Source organism: Octopus bimaculoides, chromosome 21 (assembly GCF_046866305.1).
Source record: "Octopus bimaculoides isolate indiv1 chromosome 21, ASM4686630v1, whole genome shotgun sequence".
Taxonomy (NCBI): domain Eukaryota; kingdom Metazoa; phylum Mollusca; class Cephalopoda; order Octopoda; family Octopodidae; genus Octopus; species Octopus bimaculoides.
In genome coordinates this window covers 12,538,470-12,550,969 of record NC_142948.1, presented here as the reverse complement: position 1 = coordinate 12,550,969, position 12,500 = coordinate 12,538,470, and the positions used below count along the sequence as shown (strand labels likewise).

Genomic DNA, 12,500 nt, shown 5'->3' with positions numbered 1-12,500 from the left:
CGATGAAAGGAAAAGTCGACATGGCGGAATTTGAACTCAGAACATAGAGACAGACGAAATACCGCTAAGCATTTCGCCCGGTGTGCTACCATTTATTTCTTTATTGCCCACAAGGGGCTAAACATAGAAGGGACAAATAAGGACAAAGGGATTAAGTCGATTACATCGATCCCCAGTGTGCAACTGGTACTTAATTTATCGACCCTGAAAGGATGAAAGGCAAAGTCGACCTCGACGGAATTTGAACTCAGAACGTAACGGCAAACGAAATACCGATGAATTGTAGTTACGGTCTTGTATTTGGGATTACATTCTTCAAGATTTAGGCATCCAGTCATTGAAAATCCCTTACGTGTTCAGATAAATTATTGTATAAGTAGTTATTTATATACAAATGTCTTAAGACAAAAAACAACAACGTGAGGACGTGATACAGATTGTGTTATTAGACGCTCAGGAAAGGAAAGATATATATATATATATATATATATATATATATATGTGTGTGTGTGTGTGTGTGTGTGTGTGTGTGTGTGTATAGATATATTCATATATGTATATAGATATATGAATATATATATATATATATATATATACATATATATACATATATATATATATATGTATAGATATATTCATATATGTATATAGATATATGAATATATATATATATATATATATACATATATATACATATATATATATATGTATAGATATATTCATATATGTATATAGATATATGAATATATATATATGTATAGATATATTCATATATGTATATAGATATATGAATATATATATATGTATAGATATATTCATATATGTATATAGATATATGAATATATATATATGTATAGATATATTCATATATGTATATAGATATATGAATATATATATATGTATAGATATATTCATATATGTATATAGATATATGAATATATATATATATATATACATATATGTATATATATATATATATATATATATATATATATATATATAGATAGATATATGAATATATATATATGAATATATATATATATATATATATATATATATATATATATATATATATATACACACACATCTGTCTATCGGTCTCACTCTCTCCCTCCCTCTCTCTCTCTCTCTCTCTATTTATATATATGCGTGTGTGTGTGTTTATGTATATGTACATATACATGCATACATATACGTACATACGTAAGTTAAAATTAGGTAAATATAAGTTTCAAACAACATAATTATAAAAAATGTTTCCAGTATTATATTCTGTGACCTAAAGTTAAATAGAAATTTCGCGACCTTTTAGTAGATAAGCCGTCCTGAAGCAGGAAACGTTGCTCAAGTTCTTGTAATAGAACAGATTCTTTGAAAGGGACACAACGTGCCCCGTGGTGGTGGTGTCAGGCACAGCATCTAATAAAATCTGCTACCAAATTAGGCTATGTCGAATTTTGAACTGAGAACGCAACGATTCGAGACAAATGTCAGAATGCATTCTATCCGATGTTCCTAGGGTTTCTCACCACGGTTCCACTTGGATTACACTTGAATCGATCACAAAAAGATATAAGACAAAGTTGAGATAATCCGAACTGAGAGCGCAGATGTTATAGCAAATACCTTACGGCATTCTGACCGATGCATTAGTGACTCTGTCAGTTCAACGTTTTAATAAAATTAATAATTAATAGATCTCTGATGAGGGCTAAATATAAAAGCTTAATACGAGGAACTCGGATGTATATTGTCCAAAAAACTAAAATAGATTTTTCGATAAATCTACAGATTTTTTTTTTTTTTTTTGTAGGGTGTGTTGAATTGACTTCGATTAACTAAGGACTTCTTTGCATGTTGTCCATCAGGACAGTTACAGATATCTAAATATACTCTTTTACTTGTTTCAGTCATTTGACTGCGGTCATGGTGGAGCACCGCCTTTAGTCGAGCAAATCGACCCCAGGACTTTGTAAGCCTAGTACTTATTCTATCGGTCTGTTTTGCCGAACCGCTAAGTTACAGGGACGTAAACACACCAGCATCGGTTGTCAAGCGATGTTGGGGGGGGGGGGGACAAACACACACACACACACACACACACACACACACACACACATATATATATATATATATATATATATATATATATATATATATATATATACGACGGGCTTCTTTCAGTTTCTGTCTAACAAATCCACTGACAAGGCTTTGGTCGGCCCGAGGCTATAGTAGAAGAAACTTGCCCAAGGTGCCACGCAGTGAGACTGAACCCGGAACCATGTGGTTGGTAAGCAAGCTACTTACTAAACAGCCACTCCTGTGCCTATAATATTCACAAATAACTTCAAAATAACTGTCGCTGATATTTCGAAAGATATTTGACTGAGACACAAGACATTACTCACAAAAGACAGAGAAAATAGTTTGAACTTATGTAGGGTAATGCTCAGAAAACCCGAATAATTTATCATAATAGCCATGGCTTTATTCTGTTGACTAAAAAATAGAAGAAATAGAGATCGTGAGATTAGCAAAAGCCCCAAAGGTTGGTTTAGTTGAAATTTAATTTGCTAGATGGGTTAGTACAATGGCGTGATAATAGAAATTTCGTGGAGTTTGAATTATCGACTGATATGCTCCCTGTTAGAAATCGTATATTATTAGTGTTACAAACGGCATACACTATATTGAAGACAGCTTCTCATGTCACTTTATCCACTTGGTTTTACACTACCAAACAATTACAATTCCATGATATATTTCTCTGCAGAAACATTTAGCGTCATAATTCTCTTGCCGTGTAAAACATGATTATGCACTTTGTGCAATTCAATTATATAACTTACTGTTTACAGATTCATATAAATGTTTAGTGTCATTTTCCTTTTATGAGAGATTGCAGATCTTAGAGTTGTGTCGGTAGCATATCTAATATCTTTAGGCAGGGCTTCAGTTTGTGACAGGCTTTCAATCACATCTTTCAGTTAATATATGAGAAATTCAAGGAAAATGCCTCACAACAGGATATAATGATAGTGTGAAAAATATATACCAAATGGTTGACTAAGCATGTATGACGACCGCACACGCGATATTATTGCATAGAAACTATATAATTTACACAACCCTTGTATCTACTCCCTTTTGTCATCATAGATAGGCGCATCTACCTTACCGTATGGGAGGCAGGTTAAATACCATGAAATTAAAGAATCAGAACATGATGTTTATTGTTTTTAGTTTTGTTTTCAGTTATCTGTCTGACTCTAAATATGGTTTAAAAATTTAGCCCAAGGCTAGCATATTTCGGCGGAGGAGATAAGTCGATTACATCGATCCTTTTGCTCAGCTAATATTTATTTTATGAACCGCAAAATGGTGAAAGGCAAAGACAATCCCGGCAGAATTTGAACTCAGATCCTAAAGACGGACGACGTGCCTCTAAGCATTTTGCTGATGTGCTAACAGTCCTGCTAGCTCGCCGCCTGAACTGTCTGACATTGACTCTACAACGAATAGGTCTAAATTACTGGCTCTCAATCATTTTTTTATCCTATGAATACTTTAGCTCCCTATTTTACTCTAATGGATATAAGTAGCTATTCGATGTGTATTAAACAATCCTACCATATATTTATAATTAAATATTATTAGAAATTGTATTTTTAAAAAATTAAGATAGTTTTGTGTATTCTAAAAGTATGAGTAATTTATTGTACATAAATTTTGGCAAAATTTTATATGAACCCCAAAGGGCTATATCGACCTCGGATGAGAATCCTTGTTTAAATCAAAACTGATACTTCTCACTGCCCCTTCAGTTGTAATTTGCATTCTACGACGGGGTATTTTACTAAACACTATTCAAGATAATGCTATTAAATAATTGCTCGATAGTTTTTAACTAACTGCTTGTCACTCTACATACCGATGCAACCTCTCGTTGATTTTCTATTTTCCCTATTACATTGTATATTATGGGTACCATATGAAACCTGTGCTCTCTGAATAATATATATATATATATACTAAAAGCATATTTACTAAAAGCATGTACTATTACTACATCAGGTTTCATTGTGACTGCATTGGGCTTCATGAATTATCATTTATTTATAGTCTATACACATTTTTCTTTTATAAGCATTTTTGTTACTTCTGAGTTTCGGAAGATTTTAGCGCTAGGTTATTGTTTAAAGTGACGTTTCCATTATTGAATCATACTAATTGTGCTTTTATGTTACCATCTTTTTATATGATTCCAATATGTTTTCTACACATCATATCCCTTTTTAGCCTGAGCAGAAAATGTTGTGAATAATATTGTGCTCGAAGTCACCTTGTAGCAATTGTAATTTTCAGCTAGGATTCGATTCGTTTTGTTTTTGCTTCGACCACATGTTAGAATTCTTTGGATAGAACATATCTACAAATGACCTCTAGACCGTTAGCAAATTTTTTTTTTTCTAGCTTTCCTCTTTCCTTCACAACATACCAGTATTTTTCATAATAGGACTCATCACTCGTTTTCGAGCTTTGAAACCGACGATTTCAAATATATGTCTTTTTATTTCTATTGATTGTATTTACATTCATCAGTGCCATCTGTGTCATCTCTCTCATGTATGTCTAATACTACAAAAGATTCCCCTATCTCTATTTCCATGTTTTGTGTCACAGTTTTGTAGGCATTAAACCAGAAAAGCTGTTATTTTAGTTGCTTTTCTATTTTCTTGTACATATGTGTGCTTTTATGATTACGCTGACCTTTAAACCGCTGGTATTTATGCTGGGGTTCTTTCTGCTCAGGAAGTTACCGATCAACAAACAGAATGCAGAGAAAATGTACGAAAGCAAAATATATACTTGTGTTCATGTTTTCTTATTTGTTCAGAAAAGTGGCCATTGAAGACCGCAGTCAAGTGTCTCAAACAAAAGAGATACACAAATGCACTCGTGTATATATATATATATATATATATATATATATATATCGATAGATAGATAGATATAGATATGTGTGTATACATATATATATATATACATACATATATATATGCATCCATGCACACATACATACATACATGCATACATACACATATGCATACATGCACACATACATGCATACATACATACATGCATACATACAAGTAAATACGTTATCCCATCTATATACAAGGCCAGTAGCGACACTACGCCATACGGTCATATAGGGACTACATACGCTACGAACGAAACATGAAGTTGTATTATTACATGAAACTATTGCAATATAGTATATAATTGCAAAAGTATAGCCTCGGGCATAGCTGTATTGTAAGAATCTTGTTCCCCAACCACTTGGTACTGGGTTCAGTCCCACTTCATAGCACCTAGGGCAAGTGTCTTCTACTATAGCCACACGCCATCCAAACCTTTGTGAGTGGGTTTCGTACACGGAAACTGAAAGAAGCCCGTCATATATATATATATATATATATATATATATATATATATATATATATATATATGGTGGGGTAGCGGAAAGTGAACGAAGCTCGTCGTATATATGTGTGTTTGTGTGTGTGCATGATTGTGTGTGTGAGTGTGTGTTTGTCGCCCCACCGCCTGAAACAGTTGCTAGTGTGTTTGCGTTCTTATAACTTAGCAGTTATGGCGAGAAAGGCCGATAGAATAAATATCAGGCTATAAAGCGTATAAGTACTGAGGTCAAAACATTCGACTAATGATTCACCAAAGTGGTGGCCCAATTTGGATGCAGTCTGAAAACTGAAACAAGTAAGAGAAAAAATGTATCGTTTCAGGGAAAAGCGAGCACGAGAAAGGATTTTCACATTCATAAACTTCTACATTTCTTTAGTTGGCGACCCACCACAGGTCCCTTTCTAGTCGAAGTACGATTATATAGCTTTGTAAACAGCCATGAACTTTATGCAAATGATTATGACGTTGACAGAGATAGCTGGATCTATTTCGATTGAAGTGTCAAAGTAACACCAGAGACGTTGATACAATTTCACTTATTGACATATGTTTTTCATACTAACCAATCAACAATTCCACCCGTTCATTATCTTACTCTTTTACTCTTTTACTTGTTTCAGTCATTTGACTGTGGCCATGCTGGAGCACCGCCTTTAGTCGAACAAATCGACCCCAGGACTTATTCTTTGTGAGCCTAGTACTTATTCTATCGGTCTATTTTGCCGAACCGCTAAGTTACGGGGACCTAAACACGCCACCATCGGTTGTCAAGCGATGTTGGGGGGACACAGACAACGCAAACATACACACGCACATAATATATACATATATACGACGGGCTGCTTTCAGTGTCCCTCTACCAAATCCACTCACAAGGCTTTGGTCGCCCCGAGGCTATAATAGAAGACACTTGCCCAAGGTGCCACGCAGTGGGACTGAACACAGAACCATGTGGTTCGTTCGCAAGCTACTTACCACACAGCCCATTGACATACTTTTTATCAGAGCTTCAGGTTAGAAAAAACCAAAAAAATATCTAGGATTCTTTGAATATTTCAAACCCTGGATACTCGACTAACTCTGGTTCCAGCTTGACCACATAAAATGTAGTCTCTGCTAGCGATGTCTGATATTGACTTTAGCTCTACCATGATTATATGTAAGATAATGCAAATATACTTTAAAAATCTACATAAATTCATATATACGCATATACACACATACACGCACAAGTATATCTACGGATACACATATATATAAACGTTGATATGTGTATGCATGTAGATATATTATATATGTGTGTGTGTTTGTATCTATTTTGTTTTTAATGGATTATCTGATGCATGAAATGTCAAGAATCTGTTGGGAATTTTAATTTTTCCCTCTTTTGATGTGATTTTCAAAAGAGATCATGACATCAAAAGAAATTTGATAAATTATATTGTATGAAGTTAACAATTTTATACAATCTTCTTACTCGCTTGTTTGTGGCATTTTGCCCAGCTAAGAAATCTTTGTTTAACTGTGTAAATGCGTCGACGACGTTTCCTGAAAATATACTCGACTAAAATAAATATTGAAATACACACACACGCACTCATTCATCCACACGCACACACATAAATACTTTCACACACACACATAAACGCGCACAAATATATGTATATATATATTTTGTACCTACGTTGACACATACGTATATGTATTTATATATATATGCATACACACACACACACACACACACACACACATATATATAAATATATACACACACATAAAAACACGCACACAGACATATATACATATATTCCTGTGTATATATATGTATGTGTGTGCTCGGAGTTCGATGCGTTACATCTTCCTTCATACAACAAAGTATAAATAAAAAGGAAATGTACCAAAGCCTATATCGTAACCATTTTATATTTATCTATATATCTAGATAGATAGATAGATTTATAAATATATGTATATGTGTGTGTGTATATTTCTCGGAGTCTCAGTACAGTTGCTGCGTGTGATTGTATATATATATATATATATATATATATATATATATATATATATATATAGACACAGGCACATCGCTATACGTTATCTTCAAACAATATTTAGTGAAATATCTATTTTGTTTATACGTAGAAATCTCATCCGGTTTATGTCTAGTTTGGCTCCCACAAAACATCAGATTGTTTTTCTCGCTGTTTATTTCCACACATGGTCTTATTTAGTAAATATAAAAGAATAGATATTCCATGCGCGACATCCTCTCATTTTTCTATATTTGTAAAATATAAGCGCCTCTGTCATTTTCATTTTTACTTCCCTACAAATGAGTGATAAAAGGTCAACTAAATAATGGAAATACCTTTGGATTTTTCTCTCACCATTATTACGATTTTACATTTTTTATCGGAGGTATTAATATTAAGTATTTCGAAACCATTCGCCTTTTAAAAACTGTATTACACTCTACACTAGTGATTCTAACCGGACCCAATATGACCCTTGAGATCCATATGACCCTTGAGATCCATATGACCCTTGTGGGTGCATATAATATTTTGTTTTTAAAATTTATGTGCAATAAATTACATCTATTTCTAAATTATGCAAAATATTTTAATTTTTTAAATACAATTGTTAATGATATTTTATAATAATACAATGGAATATTGTTTTGATATTTTTGTACACGTCAAATGGTTATGACTGTCCAGCAGAAATAAATAGGTGTCGAAATGGTCCATAAGGCAATATGGTGGGGAACCACTGCTCTATACCTTACAATTCATCCCTGAATTTGTATTAGCATTTTCAACTGGCCTTATCCGATCCAAAAATTCTTACTGTTTTATGGTAAAACCAGCCAGATCTCGCGCCTCTAACACCTACCCTACTATGCCATTCTAAATATAAACAATCATATCGTTGAAATCTCCAAACTACGAGATAATACATAATTAATTAAAAATTAATAAGAATTATATTGGACAAAATAGTGTGAATGGTAAAGTGTTAAAGCAATTCCAACCGTAATTTAAACAGCTACCGTTTAGTTTAAACGAGGAAAGGTTTTTCACGATTGTATATAAGAAAAACCGTATTACTGTATTCGTTTGACGTCTTATCTGCCACATCTGGCTTCCATCACATTGGTTTTAAAAAATTAGTTATCTATGTTTGATTATGTGGTTTTAATAAGGAATTCTATTTCCGAAATAGTGAATAGAAAATAGCATTGTCATAGTAACCAAGAACTAGACGACAAATTCCTTCGCTGCATTTTCCACATTTGGGTTGTTATAAACTTATCTGAAATCAATTCACACTTCTCTATTCCAAATCCATAAGAAAAATTGAATTCCACATTCCAAAATAAAGCACTCATCAATTTTACTTCTATAAGTACATTCGTTTCTACCTCCAATAAACCACAAAATTGATTTTGTTGTTGTTTATTTCCAGGCATGCTCTCATTTCGTAAATAGAAAATCAAATGGATTCCATGCATGATGCTCCCATCAGTTTCGTATGTCTGGCATTACAATGTGCACTTTAAGTCCTTTTTAAGACGTCAAACTCAATTTCAGTCATCTACTATATCTAGCAAGCTAATTGACCGCATAGAGGTTCTCCTGTTGGTCCTGTCAAATCTGATTTCATTCCGTAATAAATACGTCATTGTACGTAATACTAGTTTTGTAGTTCAATACGCCATCTCTCATTCTTTCACTCTCTCTCTTTCACATAGACACACACAAACCCACACACACAAACACACACACACATACACACACACACTCTCTCTCTCTCTCTCTCTCTCTCTCTCTCTCTTCCTCTCTCTCTCTCTCTCTCTTTCTCTCTCTCTCTCTCATGTCTGACAACATTTCTAGTTAAAATCTCATTGAGCACGACTATGTATGTATGTGTGTATGTCTGTTCATGTATGTCATTATTCATTTTATTTCAAGATTTCTTGCACATAGAGAAAGACCCGGTGTCTAACCTAGATCCAAGGCTCCTTCATTGGAATCTCAACATCAACGACCGTGTAATTTTGTCTGTATGTATGTATGTATGCATGTGTAGATTTGTATGTTTTATGTATGTATTCTCATGCATATAGTTCTATATCTAGACATGCTCATATATATATATTTCAATGATAAACTTATAGAAATTCTACAGATTTTTAAAGTTCCAGTGATGGATTGGATCTCTATTTTCCGAATCAGCTTTCTCCTTTCTAGTTTTGAGAAGCCTAATTTTTCAAAACTAGTATTTAGACAGTGTGTTACATATCCCAGGTTCCCTATAATTACAGGTATAAACCTGAACTTGTGATCTAGATAGAGTATCTGCAGATTTCTTAACAGTTCAACGTAGATGTTCTCTTTTCACTGATCTTCAGTTTTATGTTAACCTCCGCTCTGCAGCTAATTTTTCTTTCCTATCCCAAATCATTATATTAGGTCTGTTGTGCTTACATTTTATTGAGGTCTTCACTGGGACATTCAACCAGTATTCCTTTTTATTATGTGTGGCTATGTAGTGTAGTAGACGGCTTTTCCCAGTGAGCGACAGTTTCCCTTTCAAATGAACTCCTATTCTCCGTCCTAATACGAGATTGAGTCACAAAAGTACAACAGCTCGATTCTACATTTCTCGTAGCTTAGCTATAAAGTTTAAACTGCAAACTTCACATACACAAACCTATGAAACTGAAAACAGCACAGACTTGCAGAGACCCTAAAAGACCTTAATCTACGGCATTAACAACAACAATAATCGTTTAAAATTTTGGCATAAGGAGAGCAACTTCAGGGGAGGGGCTAAGTCGATTACATCGAACGCGTTATTCATCTACTTCTTATTTTATCGACTTCAAGATGATGAAAGTCAAATCCGATCTCGGTGGGATTTGAACTCAGAACGTAACGTCAAACGAAATACTGTTAAGCATTTCGCCTGGCGTGCTAACGTTTCTGTTAGCTTGCCGCCTTAATAATAATAATAATAATAATAATAATAATAATAATGGTTTCAAATTTCTCCACAAGGGTAGCAATTTTGGGGGAGGGAATAAGTCGATTGCATCGAGCCCATTGTTCATCTGGTACTTATTTTATCGACCCATAAAGGATGAAAGGCAACGTCGACCTCGGCGGAATTTAAACTCGGAGCATCTCCAGCAATTTTGTTACAAATATTTTGCCACAGTGACATGTCCAGCAATTCTAAGTAGATTATAAGTACGGGTACTTTACTTAGCGATCACTAGGGTCGGTGAAAAACTAGCAGTACTAAACTCATATTCTGTCTCATTTACTCTGGCAGAACGGAAGTCATTTGTAATCTGGGTGTGATTGAACTTAATGCATTAAGTCATGAAACAAATATTTTTTCTTATGCGTGTTCGGCAAAACAACGTTATGTTCAACTGGATACTGTTACTTCGATGTGTGGGTTGAAATATTATCTTATTTCCTGTTGTTCATTCAAATTAAGAGCCTTCAATATTCCCATTATATAATTTAGAAATTTAATGTTTTTATTTGCAATACCTGATATATGATATATTCATTTTACTCATTAGATGAATTGATACACCCCTCTATTTCAAGTCAAAAACATTTTTATGGAATATATTATTATTTTGCGGAGGCGTGTGGGTCATGATCGCAAGATTGTGGTTTCGATTTCTGGACCGGCTGACGCGTTGTTTTCTTGAGCAAAACACTTCATTTTACGTTGTTCCCGTCCACTCAGCTGGTAAGAATGAGTAATCCTTCGATGGACCATTTCTGCATCAAGGTGGGGAATACATGTGCCATGGAAACCAGCCCTATGAGTATATATGACTCCAGAAGGAACCTTTTCTTATTATTAGTTCACTCTCCTCCTTTTACTTCAGTCGTCGTTATTTCTTAACACCGTGGCAAGTACAATTATACAATGTTACAATGTTGACGGACTGTTGAGAGCATGAAAGCAGAAACCGTAAAAAGCCAGGCATCCTTGACATTGAAATGTGATGTATTGGCAGAGAAGATTCTTATGATGATCTGAGGGATAGCTGGCCGTAATTTCTAGTTTGTTCCTCCAGAAGCTAGCAATAGCAGCCAAATCCGCACAAGAAAACTATAGAAAATTAATAAGTTCATTTAAGAATTCGCTAATTAGTCCTACTAGTTGGGCTAAATTCGATGATTTTATATCCATCCCTGCTGTTTTTAGGAAAAGCTTGGCGTAAAGGTGAACAGTCAACGGCGTTGGAGAGTATGAAAATTCAAGTTCTAGTTGAAAATAAGTTCGCTGACATGGAGAAGTGGATGTTATCTGAATATTGGAAAAGAGTTACATGTATCATGAGGATTCGCACCGGGTATGAAAATGTTTATGTGACAGCTGTTCAATACTCTGTGAACACAGTAAAGGTTGACATGGTGGGCTACAACGGAGGCTACGATGTTGTGGCCAGCAGGAGGCAAACATTAGGCGTTCAGACTGCGCCTACACTCCGCAGTTCACCCTGCAACTTCGAACAGGGCCTAAATCTCAATTAGGGAGTCATTGTGAAGCAGCTGGAGATTGTGGTCAATTCATGGCAAAAGCGGGTTGCTACTGGAAGGCCTTATATTTGGTAGCAGGAATCTGGTCGTTGTCATACGTCTGGAAATAGTCAGAAATGGTTTTCGGAGAATTTCGTCGGCTTTGCCAGCCCTAATTTGTAGGCTCCTATCCCCCCCCCTCCACATAGTAATCCCATCAATTATTATGTGTGGGGCGCAGCTGGAAAAGACGCTAACCACTCAGCCTGCAAAACCAACGTCGAGTTGGTCATCAAGATCAAGGAGTTGTTCAAAGACCGCCCCCAAAACATAGTGAGTAACGCATGCACCAGTCTCTAGAGCCTTCTTGTAGCCGTGGTGGAAGCTGATGGCGGCTACTTTGAGTGAACTGTTGTCGCCCAGTCGAAATCTAGTCATAATTTGTGGATTTTTGAA

At 34.8% G+C, this 12,500-nt stretch overlaps 1 protein-coding gene across 2 annotated transcripts in view; it reads left to right on the top strand.

Moving 5' to 3' along the window:
- Nucleotides 1-12,500, top strand: part of LOC106876162 (glutamate receptor ionotropic, kainate 2) — a 260,251-nt gene that overhangs the window by 234,551 nt on the left and 13,200 nt on the right. The window lies entirely within an intron of this gene.